Genomic DNA, 18,931 nt, shown 5'->3' with positions numbered 1-18,931 from the left:
CTAGATGATCTATTCCCACAAAGTGAAGATCAGGAGATGCCTCCACTTTTATCTCCTGCTCCAGTTACTTCATCTAGAATTCAATCAAGTGCTGTAATTGATGATCTAATTGACTCTGCTTCACTTGTACAATAGCCAAAATCTTTAGTTTTTCAAGATGTGAGATCTTAATTAACAAAACCACAAAGATTTTTTGTTGCAAAATCACCAAGATCTTCATTTCTATCAAGATCAAGTTCTTCACTTCTCCCACCATTATGATATTTGATTTCAACAACATCAAGATATTCATTTACACCATTGCCAAGATCTTTAACTCCACAAACACTACAAAGTTCATTTCCATTTCATCAATATCTTTAGGTCCACAAACATCAATATCTTTCAATCCATCACCAAGATATCCAGTGGCCTAATTGTCAAGATGCTTAGATAGATAGCCATTGAGATTTTCAGTTGCACAGTTGCCAAAACCTTCAGTTGCACAACCAGCAGGACATTTTATTCAACCACAAACAAAATCACCAAGTTTGAATTCAACAAAATCTTCCAGCCTACAGTCAGTGTTTTCTTTTCTACAATCACCAATTTTTATTTAAAGTCCGTGGGTTCTATCAGTATCTTAATCTTCATTAGTTCCAGTTTGTCCTGGTTTAAAGTAATTTCCTCCATCAACCCTGCCAAAAATCAATAAAGCAAGGAGAGCCTCGATGGAAGCAATAAGAACAGGTGTTCTATGCAAAACTAAAGAATGATGTGTACCCAAAGTCAAAATGGAGATTACTAAAAATCAAGCCAATAGTACTCTAATCCATCATAAAGCTATGGAATATAGTTATGGTAAATCAGGCAGTGAAGCTGTTTGGATGGAGTAAAAGTAAAATAAACTCAACTAAGGTAAAAAATGAATGCCTATTGGGGCACATGGGCAGCTCAGTCAGTTACGGTCCACCTCTTGATTTTGGCTCAGGTCATGATCTCAGGAACCTGGGATTGAGCCTCATGTCAGGCTCCAGGCTCAGTGGGGGTCTGCTTGAGGATTCTCTCCCTCTCCCTCTGCCCCCATTGCTCACTCTCACTCTCTAATTAATTAAATAATTAAATGTTTATTGTCTTGTTCTATGATAATTAAGTCATTTCTAATATTTTGATTTTTTTTTCTTTAGAATTAACCACTATCTCTCTAATTTTATCCAAGATAATTGTCAGGAGAGGGTAATAGTTTAAGATGGAAGTATAGGAAGACCTTGATCTCACCTCATCCCACAGTCAAACCAGCTACATATAAAACAATTCTTTCTATGAGGGTTGCTGGAGTGGAGGTGGTTGGGGGGATGGGGTAGCTGGGTGATGGACACTGGGGAGGGTATGTGTTGTGGTGAGCACTGTGTATTGTGTAAGACTGATGAATCACAGACCTGTACCCCTGAAACAAATAATACGTTATATGTTAAAAAAAAAAAAAAGAATTCTCTCTGAAAAAGACCGTAAAACTAGATGAACAGTTCCTCCAAAACAAAGGATAAAAAGATCAAATCAAGACTGTCAGTAGAGGCAGAGACAGAGTCTTACCAAAACCCCCACCCCTAGCATGGTGATCTACAAGTGAGAGGTATCTTGAAAATATGGAGTATATCCCTGAGGAGTGAGGAGTTTGAGTACACATTAGGCACCCAACCCTTGGGACCTGAACCAGCCAAACTTCCAAAATGTCTGTTTTTAAACCCAACACGGCTTATGTCCTGGAGACTGACCCAAAGGGCAATAGATAACTGAAACTCAGCTCATAAAGTGCTTATACACAGACTCCCTTGATCTAGGACCCAGTGCAAAAGTAGCAGGTTGAAAAGTGCCTAGGTAATATGTGAAGGAGATTAATTATCTAATCTAAAATCATCTGTTAGAAGGGCATGGGTCTGTTGCAACTCTTTCGAGGATGGATGTGCAAATGGGCATCATTTTTGCAGTCTCCCTCTTCTTTTCTAGGGTTGTTTGTCCCATGGGTGGGACAAATATTTAGTGGCCCTGCCCACTAAATATTGTGGATGAACTTGTGCTGGTCTAGTAATTCCTCACAGATCCACTCCCCTAAACCCGGGGAGCTGGTGTGTTCCAACCAGAGTTCCCACATGGCCTCACACAGTTAAACCTGGCAGGCAGCTGCAATCCACACAGGGAACATTCTCTGAATAACTGGTTCTGGTGGTCAGTGGGGATTACATTTCTGGTCCACACAGGAGTGAAACAATCAAAGAGACAGTTCTTGGCAGATTACCAACTCTAAATTACAGCACAGACAGAAAAGTAAATCACAACACCAGTCTTCCTGTGACCACTCCTTCAAGACTGGAAGAGTTGCCAGTTTCATCTAATATATAGAAACAAACCCAGAGAGTCATGTAAAATGGGAAGAAACAATGGGAAAGTTTCCAGATAACCCCCAAAATACTTAATGAAATGTTGATAAATAATTTTCCTGATAAAGACTTGAAAGTAATGGTTGCTTTGTTAAATGCTCACTGATTTCAGAAAAATGGATAGACACAAAGAAAACTTTAACAAGGGGCGCCTGGGTGGCCCAGTTGTTAAGTGTCTGCCTTTGGCTCAGGTCATGATTCCAGGTCCTGGGATCGAGCTCCACATTTGGCTCCCTGCTCGGCAGGAAACCTGCTTCTCCCTCTTCCACTCCCCCTGCTTGTATTCCCTCTCTCACTGTGTCTCTCTCTGTCAAATAAATAAATAAAATCTTAAAAAAAAGAAAACTTCAACAAAAAGATAGAAAATATAAGAAAGTGTCAATCAGAAGTCACAGAGCTGAATAACACAATAACTGAATTGAAAAATGCACTAAAGGGATTTAATAGAACACTAGATGAAACATAAGAAAGAATCAGTGACCTGGAAGACATGACAGTGGTATCAATCCAAACAGAGCAGCAAAAGGGGAAAATATATATATATATATATATATATATATATATATATATATATATATTTATTTATTTCAAAAAGTATTTTTTTTAAAGATTTTTTTTTAATTTGACAGAGAGAGAGCTAGAGAGGGAACACAAGCAGGGGGAGTGGGAGAGGGAGAAGCAGGCTTCCCGCCGAGCAGGGAGCCCGATGCGGGGCTCGATCCCAGGACCCTGGAATCATGACCTGAGCCGAAGGCAGGCGCTTAACGACTGAGCCACCCAGGCGCCCCTCAAAAAGTAATTATTTCAAGTAACCTGACATATCATGCTTTAGCAACTACAGAACAATGATTTTGATACATGGCAATTTATAAGGTGGGCAAGTATGAAATGCTAAAAGACGTGAACAGGTGTTCTGTTTTAAGTTTAGAGTGCAGCAAAATTCTGGCAATGACTTTATTTTTTCAGTAAATTTCACCAGCCCATGGTATAGCATACTAAGTCATAAAGTACAAATCCAAGTAATGTAATACCTTTCCTAAGTTACAAAACTTTGGCAAATTAATACAGTACTTTTTAAGACAATAAAATCCTTTTGTTGTTGTTGTTGAAGTCATGTATTATTTCAGTGATAATTTTCATTTAAAAATGTCATTTAAGTAGCAAAACAAACCATTATGGTTTTTAATAGTGCTTTATAGCAGAGCAAATTATTTTATACAAATTTAATATGTCTTTTGGGGAGCTACAATGAACGTATATCAGGAAAACCCTGGGCTTGTGTCGTCCCTCAAACACAGCTAGATAACCACCAAATCATTGTGAATATGCAAGAAATTGACCTGAGGACTGATGGAACAAATTGCACAACTGTAGGGAGACAAGAGGCCACATTGAGGAAAGTAGGAAGTGTGGAGACAAGATATGAGGGAGAAACGGATCATGGGTGCTATGGGGTGGGGAGCCCTGGTCCTGGAAAAAGGCAAAAGAGAGTGGAGCACACAGGGATATGCCCAAGGAGAACACTTCCCCAAAGCCATTGGCTGGGAAAATGAGAACAGCTGATTTTTATGGGCTTTTGCAACCAGCAGGGCTCAAAGACTGGAGTTTTAAAAGTCCATGAGCTTTGCTAGTATAGAGACCTGAGGCACTGCCCTACTACTCCTGGAGAGAATGCAGGCAAGCAACCTGGGGTCAGATGGTGGGATCTGAGAATCACATAAGGCACACGGAGACAGTTCCCTCTTTGTGGAGTGCATCTGTGGGAGGTAACATTGCCTCTCTGAAGAGAAAGGAGATGGCAGGTGCCATTCCACACCCCCAAAATCTCAGCACAGGTGTGGAGACATCTTCTGAGGGTGGTTAATCCAAACACTGGCAGTTTGGCCTGCTTTGATCCCAATCACATGACCCTGTGCTCTGGCAAAACTGCCCTTCTGGTTCAAACCTGCATCAGTCCCAGCACAGCAAGACCCTCCCCAAGAAGACCACTGCAGGTCCACAACACAGCAGGTCCCTAAATTTTGGAGTTTTAAAGTCATCAGGCTTGGCTGAGATAGAGACCAAAGTTCACTGTGCTGCTCTAGGGAGGCAAGGAACCTGGAGACAGTGTGAAAACAGTGATCTGAAAAATGCCTGGGACACATGAGGGGAAATTATTTGCTCTTTTGGGGGAGCTTTGTGAGAGCAGCAAGCATGGACTCCCCTCTCCATGGACAAAAGAGCTGGCTGGCAACATGTGCCTCCCCTGTGCCTCAGCATAAACCGAATTCAGTAAACAGCATAGCACTAACACTGGCTGCCTAACTTATTTACACCAATCCCACCCCCCTGCTCTCTGCTGGTACTGCTTTCCTCAGGCAAGTGTGCCTAAAGAGCAGCACAGCAGGCCCCGTCCCTAAGAGACCAGCACAAAACCCTACATGCCCCACATCTAGGGACCATAGAGTTCTGCATATCTTCAGTTCTAGTGGAAGTAGCATCAGGTCTCATGTAATAAGCAGACTAGAATACACCTGTTTAAAACTTGCAAACTCTGACCAAAGTCCAAACACAGCACACTAGCAGGTAAGGAGAATCTCTGCAGACAACTGATCTGAAGGATAGAGCAGCCAAAACACAGCAGCAGAGTGCCTGCAATGCACACCAGTGACACTCCCTGAAGTGCCAGACCCTAGACATTGTATGATCTCTTCTTCATAAAACCATTACTCTCAGGAACAGGAAACATAACAGGATTTTCTAACACAGAGAGGAAGACAGAGACATAAACAAAATGCCAAAATGGAGGAATTCAACCCAAAAGTAAGAACAAGGAAAGGTCACAGGCAGAGATCTAATCAAAACAGATATAAGTAGTATGCCTGGAGCACTTGGGTGGCTCAGTGAGTTGAGCATCTGACTCTTGGTTCCAGCTCAGGTAACGATCTTGTGGTCATTAGATCAAACTCCATGTCAGGCTCCATGCTCAGTGGGGAGTGTGCTTGAGGATTCTCTCCCTCTCTCTCTGCCATTCCCCCTACTCACTCACTCTCTCATAAATAAATAAATAAAAGTCTATTGTCTTGTTCTATGATAATTAAGTCATTTCTAATATTTTGACTTTTGTCTTTAGAATTAACCACTATCTCTCTAATCTTATCAAAGATAATTATTAGGAGAGGATAATAGTTTAAGATAGGAGTGTAGGAACAGCTTGATCTCACCTTGTCCCACAGCACAGAGTCTGTTTCAGACTCTATCTCCCTCTCCCTCCCACTCTGCCCCTTCTCCTGCTCACACTTTCTCTCTCTCTCACTCTCTCTCTCTCTCACACACACTCTAAATAAATAAATAAATAAATAAATAAATAAATAAATAAATACATAAATAAATCGGTACTCTGAAAACTATAGAATGCTTGTGAAAGAAATTAAAGATGACACAAGGAAGTGGAAAAACATTCCTTGCTCATGGATTGGAAGAACAAATATTGCTAAAATGTTCATACTACCCAAAGCAATCTACACATTTAATGCAAAATACCAACAGCACTTTTCAAAGAGCTAGAGCAAACAATCCTAAAATTTGTATGGAACCACAAAAACTGAATAAACCAAACAATCTTGAAAAAGAAAAACAAACCTGGAAGCATCACAATTTGGACTTCAAATTATATTACAAAACCGTAGTGATCAAGACAGTATGGTATGGCACAAAAACAGACACATAGATCAATGGAACAGAATAGAAAACCCAGAAACCAACCCACAGCTATATGGGCAACTAATCTTCAACAAAGCAGGAAAGAACATCCAATGAGAAAAAGTCTCTTCAACAAATGGTGTTGGGAATACTGAACAGCAACATGCAGAAGAATGAAAGTGGACCACTTACTTACACCATACTCAAAAAATAAATTCAAAATGGATGAAAGAGCTAAGTGTGAGACAGGAAACCATCAAAATCCTAGAGGATAACATATGTGGTAACCTCTTTAACATTGGCCTTAGCAATTTCTTACTGGATATATTTCCCGAGGGAAAGGAAACAAAAGCAAAAATGAACTATTGGGACTTCATGAAGATAAAAAGCTTCTGCACAGCGAAGGAAACGATCAACAAAACTAAAAGGCAACCTTCAGAATGGGAGAAGATATTTGCAAATGACATATCTGATAAAGGGTTAGTATCCAAAATATGTAAAGAACTTATACAACTGCACCCAAAAAATGAATAATACAGTTGAAAAGCAGAAGTCATGAATAAACATTTTTCCAAAGAAGACATACAGATGCTAACAGATAGATGAAAAGATGCTCAACATCATTCATCATGGGGGGAAATACAAATCAAAAGTACAATGAGATATGACCTCACACCTGTCAGAATGGTTAAAATTAACAACACACGGAAGAATAGATGTTGGCGAGGATGCAGAGAAAGGGGAACCCTCTTACACTTTTGGTGGGAATGAAAACTTGTGTAGCCACTCTGGAAAACAGTATAGAGGTTCCTCAAAAAGTTAAAGATAAATGAGGCCACCCCAGGCGGCGGTGACAAGAAGAAGGATTCACTGGGGACTGCGGGCTCACCAGCGTGTCTCATTATCAAGAGAAAAACGTGGTCTTTGATAAATGTGATTTCTTGAAAATTTGAAGAATATGATCCATGAAACAAATGAACATACTTTTCCCAAGTGTAGAGAAATCATGCAGGACAACTTAAACCAAGTTCTCCAGAGATATGAGGAACTAAAATGCTAAGGCATTAGGAACAGCAGCAGTCACAGCACTTGGCACATAGTAGATGCTCATTCAGTATTGAACAGGTGAATGAATGGGTAAGCAAGCATGCCAAGTTATGCAACTAAGCACTCAACTCCAGATTTGACCATGGCTTGCTGTTAACCTGCATGTGAAACAGTGAAATAAGTGAAAACATTTGTGTACAGAAATACGATGGATCCAGTAAATGAAGAGGTCTGAAAAACTGAAGGTTGAAGACCAGTTTCAGTGATGAGATCATAAGAGGAGTAGAGTGTGGACGGTATGAGCCAAGTCTTAAGAAGCAGGGGTCTGATTTTAAATCCTGCTTTTTGGAGCTCCCGAAAGGTGGAGGAGGAGTATGGACCCTATTCCAACTGTCCCTGGAACTGAGCTGGATATCTACCAGACCACTCTGAGCACCCATGTAATCAGCCTGAGATGTAAGAAGATAGATCTCGATCTCTACAAACAGAATATCACAGGCAGTTGGTTTGAGGTATGAAGTAGGGAGCTGTGATTCCTCAGGCAGATATCAGAGGATAAACGGAAGAGGGAGGGAGCCGAGCCTTTGGGATAGTGATAGCCTCCCGTGCTGAGGATGGGGCACAGACTTGCAGACTGGTAGCAGCAGGGAAATGTCTTTTAGGGCAGCACCCCTGGATGGAAAACTGGAGTGGCAGGGCCATGCATGCAAATGGGGGGTGGTTGCCGGTTTTAGAAGCACAAAGGGCAGAGACTTGCCCTGACTGGAGGCAAGGACTGGGTGTGCTGTTGAGGGGTGCACAACCCAGGACGCTGCAGTTTATACCAGCACAGACAGAAATGGAGATAGTGTGGCCTGGAGAGCTCACTGATCTCTCTGTTCTGAGGCAGAGGGTTGGAAATGGTCTCTTCTGCTCTGACTCTTGGAAGAGTTGTGGAAAGCCACCAGGGAAAGATGCCAGAGAACAAAAGCCCCCCAAAACCGGTTTTCACTGAGCCCATCCCCCGCCACAGGGGGCAGGGCAACTCTGCCCAAACAGGGTTGCCTGAGTAACAGTGCAGCAGGTCCCTCCCCCAGAGGACAGGCTGGGAAAACAAGAGGAAAGCAACCCTAAGGTCCCTAGAAAACACATGCATCTTGCTTGGGTTGTGGTCAATAATTTAGACTCTATATATTCCCTCAACCACCCCTCAACAGAATGACAAGGACAAGGAACCCCTGAAATAAGAAAGACTCAGAGACTATGGTTTATGCCACAGATTTACAAATGGATACAGATATAACCAAGATGTCGGAGATGGAATTCAGAGTAGCAATTGCGAAGACAATAGCTAGAATGGAGAAATCAATTAATGGAAACATAGAGTATCTATGGGCAGTAATGAAAGCTGAATTGGCAGAACTTAAAAATGCTATCAATGAGATCCAGTCTAATCTAGATAATCTAACAGCTAGGGTAAGTGACGCAGAAGAATGAATTAGTGACACAGAAGACCAATTAATAGATAAAAAGGGAAAAGAGGAGGCCAGGGAAAAACAACTCAGAATCATGAAAATAGAATCAGAGAAATAAGTGACACCATGAAATGTTCCAATGTCAGAATTATTGGAATCCTTGAGGGGGTGGGGAAAAAGAGAGGATTAGAAGATATATTTGAGCAAATTATAGGTGAGAACTTCCCTAATCTGGGGAATGAAACAAACATTCATGTCCTAGAAGCAGACAGGACATCTCCCAAGATCAAGGAAAATAGGCCAACACCCCGGCATGTAATAGGAAACTATCTTAAGGGCAGATAGGGGGAAGAGATTCCTTATGTACAGAGGGAAGAACATCAGAATAATGTCAGACCTATCCACAGAGACCTGGCAAGCTAGAAAGGCTTGGCAAGACATATTCAGGGTACTAAACGAGAAGAACATGCAGCCAAGAATACTTAATCCAGCAAGGCTGTCATTTAGAATGGATGAAGAGATGCAGAGTTTCCAAGACTGGTAGAAACAGAATATGTGACCACTAAGCTGGCCCAGCAAGAAATATTAAGAGGGGTTCTATAAAAGGAGAAAGACCCCAAGAGCGATACACAACACAAATTTACAGGGACAATCTATAAAAACAAGGTCTTCACAGGCAACATGATGACAATTAATTCATATTTTTCAATAATCACTCTCAACGTGAACAGCCTAAATCCTCCCATAAAATGGCACAGGGTAGCCGATTGGATAAAAAGACAGGACCCATCCATATGCTGTCTACAAGAGACTCATTTTGAACCTAAAGATACATCCAGACTGAAAGTGAAGGGATGGATATCAATCTTCCATGCCAGTGGACATCAAAAGAAAGCTGGGGTAGCAATTCTTGTATCAGACAAATTAGATTTTAAACTAAAGACTGTAGTTAGAGACACAGAAGGACACTATATCATTCTTAAAGGGTCTATCCAATAACAAGATCTAACAATTGTAAATATCTACACCCACAACATGGGAGCAGCCATCTACATAAGTCAACTGTTAACCAAAAAAAAAAAAAAAAAAAGAGTCATATTGATAACAATACGTTAATTGTACTAGACCTCAATACTCCACTCTCAGGAAGAGTCAGATCATCTAAGCAAAAAATCAACAAAGAAACAAGAACTGTGAATGACACACTGGACCAGATGGACCTCATAGATATATACAGAACATTCCACCCTAAAACAGCAGAATACTCATTCTTCTCAGGAAGAATGGAACTTTCTACAGAATAGACCATACATTGGGTCACAAATCAGGTCTCAACCAACCAAAAGATTGAGATTATTCCCTGCATCTTCTCAGACCATAATGCTTTAAAACTGGAACTCAATCACAAGAAAAAATTTGGCAGAAATTCAAACACTTGGAAGCTAAAGACCACTCTGCTCAAGAATGTTTGGGTGAACCAGGAAATCAAAGAAGAACTTAAACAATTCATGGAAATCAATGAGAATGAAAACACATCGGTCCAAAACCTATGGGATACTGCAAAGGTGGTCCTAAGGGGGAAATGCATAGGCATTCAAGCCTCACTCAAAAAAAATAGAAAAATCCTGAATTCACCAATGAACTCTACACCTTAAAGAACTAGAGAAAAAGCAACAAGTGATGCCTAAGCCACACATTAGAAGAGAAATAATTAAGATTAGAGTAGAGATCAATGAATTAGAAACCAGAAACACAGTAGATCAGATCAACGAAACTAAAAGCTGGTTCTTTGAAAAAATTATTAAGATCAGTAAATCACTGGTCATACTTTTTCAAAAGTATGAGAAAGGACCCAAAAGGACTCTTCAAAAAAAGAGAAAGGACCCAAATAATAAAATAATGAAGGAAGGGGAGTGATCACAACTAACACCAAGAAAATAGAAACAATTATTAAAATTATTATCAACAACTATATGCCAATAAATTATGAAACCTGGAAGAAATGGATGACTTCTTGGAAACCTATAAACTGCCAAGACTGAAACAGGAAGAAATTGACAACCTGAATCGGCCAATAACCAGTAATGAGATTGAAGCAGTGATCAAAAACCTCCCAAAAAACAAGAGTCCAGGGCCTGATGGATTCCCTGGGGAATTCTATCAAACATTCAAAGAAGAAATAATACCTATTCTCCTGAAGCTGTTTAAAAAAATAGAAACGGAAAGAAAGCTTGCAGACTCATTGTATGAGGCCAGCATTACCTTAATCCCCAAACCAGGCAAAGACCCCATCAAAAAGGAAAATTTCAGACCAATATCCCTGATGAATATGGATTCCAAGATCCTCAACAAAATCCTAGTAAAAGGATCATCCACCACGACCAAGTGGGATTTATCCCCGGGATGCAAGGGTGGTTTATAATTCACAAATCAATGTGATAGAACACATCAATAAAAGAAGCGAGAAGAACCATATGGCCCTCTCAATTGATTCAGAAAAAGCATTTGACAAAACACAGCATCCTTTCCTGATTAAAACTCTTCAGAGTATAAGAATAGAGGGAACATTCCTCAAGTTCATAAAATCCATCTATGAAAAACCCACAGTGAATGTCATCCTCAATGGGGAAAAGCTAAGAGCCTTTCCCTTAAGATCAGGAACACGTCAAGGATGCCCACTCTCACCACTATTGTTCAACATAGTACTAGAAAAACATTCCATGCTCATGGATCCGAAGAATAAACATTGTTAAATGTCTCTGCTACCCAGAGCAATCTATAACTTCAAGTCCATCCTGATCAAAATTCCAATGACTTTTTTCAAAGTGCTGGAACAAACAATCCTAAAATTTGTATGGAATCAGAAAAGACCCTGAATCGCCAAGGAAATGTTGAAAAAGAAAATCAAAGCTGGGGGCATCACTTTGCCCAATTTCAAGCTACAAAGCTGTGATCACCAAGACAGCATGGTACTGGCACAAAAACAAACATATAGACCAATGGAACAGAATAAAGAGCCCAGATATGGACCTTCAACTCTATGGTCAAATAATCTTTGACAAAGCCAGATGAAATATCCAATGGAAAAAAGACAGTCTCTTCAATAAATGGTGCTGGGAAAATTGGACAGCTATATACAGAAGAATGAAACTCGACCATTCTCTTACATCATACCCAAAGATAAACTCAAAAAGGATGAAAGACCTCAATGTGAGACAGGAATCCATCAAAATCCTAGAGAAAAACATAGGCAGTAACCTCTTCGACATTGGCCACAGCAACCTCTTTCAAGATACATCTCCAAAGGCAGGTGAAACAAAAGCAAAAATGAAGTTTTGGGACTTCATCAAGATAAAAAGCTTCTGAGGGTGCCTGGGTGGCTCAGTCTTTAAGTGTGTGCCTTCAGCTCAGGTCATGATCCCAGGGTCCTGGGATCGAGCCCTGCATCGGGCTTCCTGCTCAGCAGGAAGCCTGCTTCTCCCTCTCCCACTCCCTCTGCCTGTGTTCCCTCTCTCACTGTGTCTGTCTCTGTCAAATAAATAAATAAAATCTTTAAACAAAAGATAAAAAGCTTCTGCACAGCAAAGAAAACAGTCAAGAAAACAAAGAGGCAACCCACAGAATTGTAGAAGATATTTGCAAATGACACTACACACAAAGGGCTGATATCCAAGATCTATAAAGAATGTCTCAAACTCATCACCCAAAAAAACAAATAAGTCAAAAAATGGGCAGAAGACTTGAACAGACACTTCTCAAAAGAAGATCTACAAATGAGTAAAAGACACACGAAAAAATGTTCATCATCATTAGAAATCAGGGAAATTCACATCAAAACTACATTGAGATACCACCTTACACCAGTTAGAATGGAAAAAAAAAATTGACAAGGCAAGAAAGAACAAATGTTGGAGAGGTTGTGGAGAAAGGTTGTGGTGTAAGAGAAACTCTTACACTATTTGTAGGAATGCAAGTTGGTACAGCCACTTTGGAAAACAGTGTGGAGGTTCCTCAAAAAATTAAAGATAGAGCTACCCTATGACCCAGCAATTGCACTACTGGGTATTTACCCCAAAGACACAGATGTAGTGAAAAGAAGGGCCATATGCACCCCAATGTTCATAGAGGCAAAGACCACAATAGCCAAACTGTGGAAGGAGCTGAGATGACCTTCAACAGAAGAATGGATAAAGATGTGGTCCCTATATACAATGGAATATTACTCAGCCATCAGAAGAGATGAATACCCAACTTCTACATCAACATGGATGGGACTGGAGGAGATTATGCTAAGTGAAATAAGTCAACCAGAGAAAGTCAATTATCATATAGTTTCTCTTATTCGTGGAACATAAGGAATAGCATGGAGGACATTAGGAGAAGAAAGGGAAAAATGAAGGGGGGAAATCTGAGGTAGAGATGAATCATGAGAGACTGGACTGTGAGAAACAAACTGAGGCTTTAGAGGGGAGTGGGGTGGGGAGATGTGTTAGCCTGGTGATGGGTATTAAGGAGGGCACATACTGCATGGAGCACTGGGTGTTATACAAAACAATGAATCGTGGATTACTACATCAAAAATTAATGATGTGTTGTATGGTGACTAATATAATATAATAAAATAAAATTTAAAAAAGGTTAAAATAGAGCTACACTATGATCCAGCAATTGTACTACTAGGTATTTACCCAAATTATACAAAAATACTGATTTGAAGAGATACGTGCACCCTGATATTTATAGCAGCATTATCAACAATAGCCAAACTATGAAAATAGCCCATTCGACTGACGAATGGATAAAAAAATAGTATGTATATATTCAACAGAATATTAGTCATGAAAAAGAATGAAATCTTGCCATTTGCAGTAATATGATGGAGCTAGAGTGTACTATGCTAAGTGAAATAAGTCAGTTAGAGAAAGACAGATACTGTATGATTTCACTCATGTGGAATTAAAGAAATGAAACTGTTGAACATAGGTGGGGGAAAGAGAAAGAGGCAAACCAGAAAACAGACTCTTAACTACAGAGAACAAACTGAGGGTTGCTGGAGGGGAATTTGGTGGGGTAATGGGTTAAAGTTGGTGATGGGTATTAAGGAGGGCACTTGTGATGAGCACTGGGTGTTATTTGTAAGTGATCAACCACTAAAGTCTACTCCTGCAAGTAATATTACACTATATGTTAACTAACTGGAATTGAAATAAAAACTTGAAAGGAAAAAAAAGAAATGGAAGAGGATGAGATCTCTCTCTTTGTCTCTGTCTTTCTCTCTGTCTCCATGTGCATGCTCCTATAAATGATATGTGAGCACACAGTGGAAATGCAACTATCTGCAAACTGGGAAAAGTGCCCTCATTAGATCCTGACCATGGTGTCCTCTTGATCTCAAACTTCTAGGCTCCAGACTGTGGTAAAAAGAATGTCCCTAGGAGTGCCTGGGTGGCTCAGTCAGTTAGGCTTCTGCCTTTTACTCAGATCATGATCATGGGGTCCTGAGATCGAGCTCCACATTGAGATCCCTGCTCAGCAAGGAGCCTGCTTCTCCATCTCCCTCTGCCCATCCCCCCTACTCGTGTCCTCTATCTTCTCTCTCTCAAATAAATAAATAAAATCTTTTAAAAAATTAAAAAAAACACAGCAAGTATAATATATTTTTTTAAGATTTTATTTATTTGAGAAAGAGAGCAAGAGCGAGTGAGAGAGAGCATGAGTGGTGGGGAGGGGCAGAGGGAGAGGGAGAAGCAGGCTCTCCACGGAGCAGAGAGCCTCACGCGTGGGGCTCAATCCCAGGATCCTGGGATCATGATCTGAACCAAAGGCAGATGCTTAACTGACAGAACCATCCAGGTGTCCCTATACTTGCCGTGTTTTAAAAGTTATAGCACTGGTTGTTATATGCAACTAATGAATAGTGGAGCACTACATCAAAAACTAATGATGTACTACTATATAGTAACTAACTGAAAATAGTAAAAAAAATTTAAAAAGAATAAAAATAAAGTCATTTTCAATTTGTAACTTCTTACTTTGTATATTTGTCCTTGCTCTCATCTTTTTATTTAATCTTATTGAATATATAATATACATATTTTTATTGAGTATATATAATATATGAATATATGCACATCTTTTTCCTTTTATATATCAATGGACAATTGTGTTGCTACCATATCTTAGCTATTTTAAATAATGCTGCAATAAACATAGGGTTCATATGCCTTTTTGCATTGGTGTTTTACTTTTCCTTGGTGAAATACCCAGTATTGCAATTACTGAATTACATCATATTTCGATTTTTAATTTATGAGGAATCTCCATACTGTTTTCCACAGTGGCTGCACCAATTTACATTTCTACCAATAGTGCACAAGGGTTCCTTTTTCTCCATATGCTTGACAACACTTGTTATGTCTTGTCTTTCTGATTCTAGGTGTTCTGATAGGTGTAAGGTAATGTCTCATTGTGGCTTTGATTTGTATTTTGCTGATGATTAGTGATGTTGAGCATTTTTTCTTTTTTTTTTTTTTTCATTTTTTCATGTGTCTGTTGGCCCTCTGTATGTCCTCTGCCCATTTTTTAGTAGGATACTTGTATAGGGTATTTTTGTTTGTTTGTTTTAACCCCTTATTGTCTATACCTTCTGCAAATATCATCTCCTATTTAATAAGTTGCCTTTTAATTTTGTTGATAGTTTCCTTTGCTATGGAAAAGCTTTTTATTTTGGTGTAGTCCCAATTGTTTATTTTTGCTTTGTTACCCTTGCATGAGCAGACATATAAAAAAATGTTGCTAAGAATGATGTCTATGAGATTACTGTCTTTGTCTTCTTCTAGAAATTTTATGTTTTCTGGCCTCAATTTAGGTCTTCAATCCAATTTGAGTTTACTTTAATGTATGGTGTAAGAAATTGGTCCAGTTTCATTCTTTTGCATGTCCAGATTTTCCAGAACCAAGTAATGAGGAATCTTTTCTCCATTGTATGTTTATGCCCCTTTTGTGATAGATTAATTGACCCAAAAAACGTGGGTTTATTTCTGGGCTCCTTATTCTGTTACTTTGTCCTATGTGTCCATTTTTTCTGATACTACCATGTTGTTTTTATTACTAAAGTTTTATAGTTTATCTTGAAATCTGGAATTTTAATACTTTTAGCTTTGTTCTTTCTCAAGATTGCTTTGACCATGTGAGTTGTGTGGCCTAACACGTGATCTATTCTGGAAAATGTTCCATATGCACTTGCAAAGACTGTATTCTATTGTTTTTTGATAGAATTTTCTGTATATATCTGTTATGCTGATGTGGTGTAATGTGTCATTCAAAGACCCTGTTTCCTTATTCATTTTCCACCTGGATGATTTATCCATTGATGTAAGTGGCTTGTTAAAGTCCTTTACTATTATCGTATTAGTGCCAATTTCTTCCCTTATGTCTGTCAATATTTGTTTTGTGGATTTAGGTGCTCTATAGTTGAGCACATCAATATTTACAATTGTTATATCTTCTTTTTGGGTTGACCCCTTTATCTTTATGTAATGTACTTCTTTGTCTCTTGTTATAGTATCTGTTCTAGTCCATTTTGCCTGATATAAGCTTTTCTACCCCATATTTTTTGCTTCCATTTGCATGGACTATCTTCTCCCATTTTGTCTTGGTTTTTCATTCATTCTGTCACCCTATGTCTTTTGATTGGAGCATTTAGACCTTTTATATTTAAAGTAAGTATGATAGGTATGTACTTATTGCCATTTGGTTAATTGCTTTCTGGGTCTTTTAGATCTTCTCTTTTCCTTTTTTCTTCTCTTGCTCTCTTTTTTGTGATTGATGAGTTTCCCTAGTGTTATATTTGTTGTTCTTTCTTTTTATTTTTTGTATATCTTTTATAGTTTTTTTTTTGTTTTATGATCACTATGAGGTTCTTATATACCATCCTAAGTATATAGCAGTCTATATTAAGTTTATTGTCACTTATGTTTGAATACATTGTAAAATAACTTGTTTTTTGTATCCCCCTCCACATTTTGTGTATATATTGTCATAATTTACATACTTTTATGTATAATTTTCTTACTTCTAATTATGACATTTTCCACTTAAAGAAGTCCCTTTACAAAATTTTTATAAGGTTGATTTGGTGGTAATTAACTCCTTTAACTTTTGTCTGAGAACTCTTTATCTTTTTTCTGAGTTACTTTGTTGGGTAGGGTATTTTTGGTTGTAATTTCTTTTTTCTTTTCTCACTTGGAAAATATCATACCTTTCTCTTCTGGCCTGCAAAATTTCTGCTGAATAATCCCCTGATAGCTTTATGGGATTTCTTTTGTATGTAACATTTTGCTTCTCTCTTGCTGCTTTTAGAATTCTCTTTTTATCTTTTATCTTTGACATCTTAATTATTATGATTTTTTGGTGTGGGTCAAGTGGAGCTCATGTTCAGTACTCTGTGTTCTTTCTGAACTTGGATGTCTGTTTCCTTTCCCAGGTTAAACAAGTTTTCGGCTATTTTTCTTCAAATAAAATTTCTGCCCCCTCTTCTCCTCCTCCTCCTGCTTCTTCTTCTTCTTCTTCTTCTTCTTCTCCTCCTCCTCCTCCTCCTCCTCCTCCTCCTCCTCCTCCTCCTCCTCCTCCTCCTCCTCCTCCTCCTCCTCCTCCTTCTTCTTCTTCTTCTTCTTCTTCTTCTTCTTCTTCTTCTTCTTCTTCTTCTTCTTCTTCTCCTCTTCTTCTTCTTCTTCTTCTTCTTCTTCTTCTTCTTCTTCTTCTTCTTCTTCTTCTTCTTCTTCTTCTTCTTCTTCTTCTTCTTCTTCTTCAGGGACCTCTATAAAGCAAATGTGTGTTTGCTTGATGTTGTCTAATAAAACACTTAAGCTATCCTAATTTTTACTTTTTTTCTTTTGCTTTTCAGTTTGGGTGCTTCCCACTGTCCTGTCTTCCAGATCTCTGATCTGTTCTTCTGCATCCACTAATCTGTTGATTCCTATGGCATTTTTCATTTCAATTACTGTATTTTTCAAATCTGCTTGGTTATTTTTTATATTCTTATCTCTTTTTTGAAGTTCTCCTTGAGTTCTTCCACCCTTCTTTCCAGTCTGGTGAGCATAGTTATGATCATTACTTTAATCTTTTTATCAGGCAAATTACTTATCTCTATTTCATTTAGTTCTTTTTCTGTGTTTTTTTCTTGTTTCTTACTTTAGAGCATATTCCCTGTTTCTACATTTTGCTTGACACTCTATGTTTGTTTCTATGAACTAGGTGAAACAGCTACTTCTTGTAAACTTGAAAGAATATTTTGTGTATAGTCACCCACTGTGCAGACTGTGTGGGCTTGGTGACTTTGGCTAGCTAGCTGGAGCTGTGACTGGCATAGGCTGGGGACCCTAGGGCACTCTTTGCTGGGGTTGCCCTGGTGGGATGGCTGGGGCTGAAGCATTGGTGGGCTTGTGTGATTCCAGGGCTCTTCACACATACAGCTCCCTGGCAGGAGAGTTGAAGCTAAAGTTAATCTAAGTTGAGAGGTTGTGGGGATGTACACCTAAGTAGCATCCTGGCAGGATAACTATAGCTGAAGTGGGCATGGGTTGGATCAGTCCCACAACCCTTTATGAAGAGGGCACCCTGTCAGGACAGCTGAAACTGAAGTAGGTGCAAGCCAGGTTGTTCCAAGTCATTCCACACAGGGGGAATCCTGATGGAGTGGCTGGAACAGAAGCAGGTTTGAGTCAGTTGGTACCAGAGTGCTTTTCACTGGAGGTGCCCTGGCAAGGCATATGAAGCTAAAGAAGTACAGGTATCAAGTGTTCTGTGGCTTTTTGCACCTGTGTCACTTTGGTGGAATGGCTGGAGCTATAGTGAGCACTGACCAGGGGTGTCCAGATGTGTGCTGTGCTGTGGCCACTTTGATGAGATGGCCAGAGCAGGTGAAAGCTAGGGTCCCAGGGCTCACTGGACCAGAAAGCTATCTAGGGTATCTGAACTATGATCCTGTCCACACCATCAAGGTGGAGGGGGAATGTAAACCATGGCACTCACCAGGCTCTCTGATCCAGACAGAGATCCAGCAGCATTCTTGTCATTTACAGGAGTTCTAAGGCTAGATCTTTATTATTCTAGTTGCTCTTTTAAACTACAGCTTTTTTTTTTTCTGTGTGTCCAGGTCTAGTGTGGGGCAAGGGCCCAGGTTAATTTCACCCAGACCCTGCTCCTGTCTACACTATCAAGGTGGAGGAGGGAGCACAAACCATGATGCTCACCAACCTCTCCAAATCAGAGAGAATTCTAGTAGCTCTCCTGCTGTATGGTGGAGTTATATGATTGGATCTTTTATATACT

Source organism: Mirounga angustirostris, unplaced genomic scaffold (genome assembly GCF_029215605.1).
Source record: "Mirounga angustirostris isolate CCGP_5_RB_7025 unplaced genomic scaffold, mMirAng1.0.hap1 SCAF_11, whole genome shotgun sequence".
NCBI lineage: Eukaryota > Metazoa > Chordata > Mammalia > Carnivora > Phocidae > Mirounga > Mirounga angustirostris.
This window is presented reverse-complemented; position numbering follows the sequence as displayed.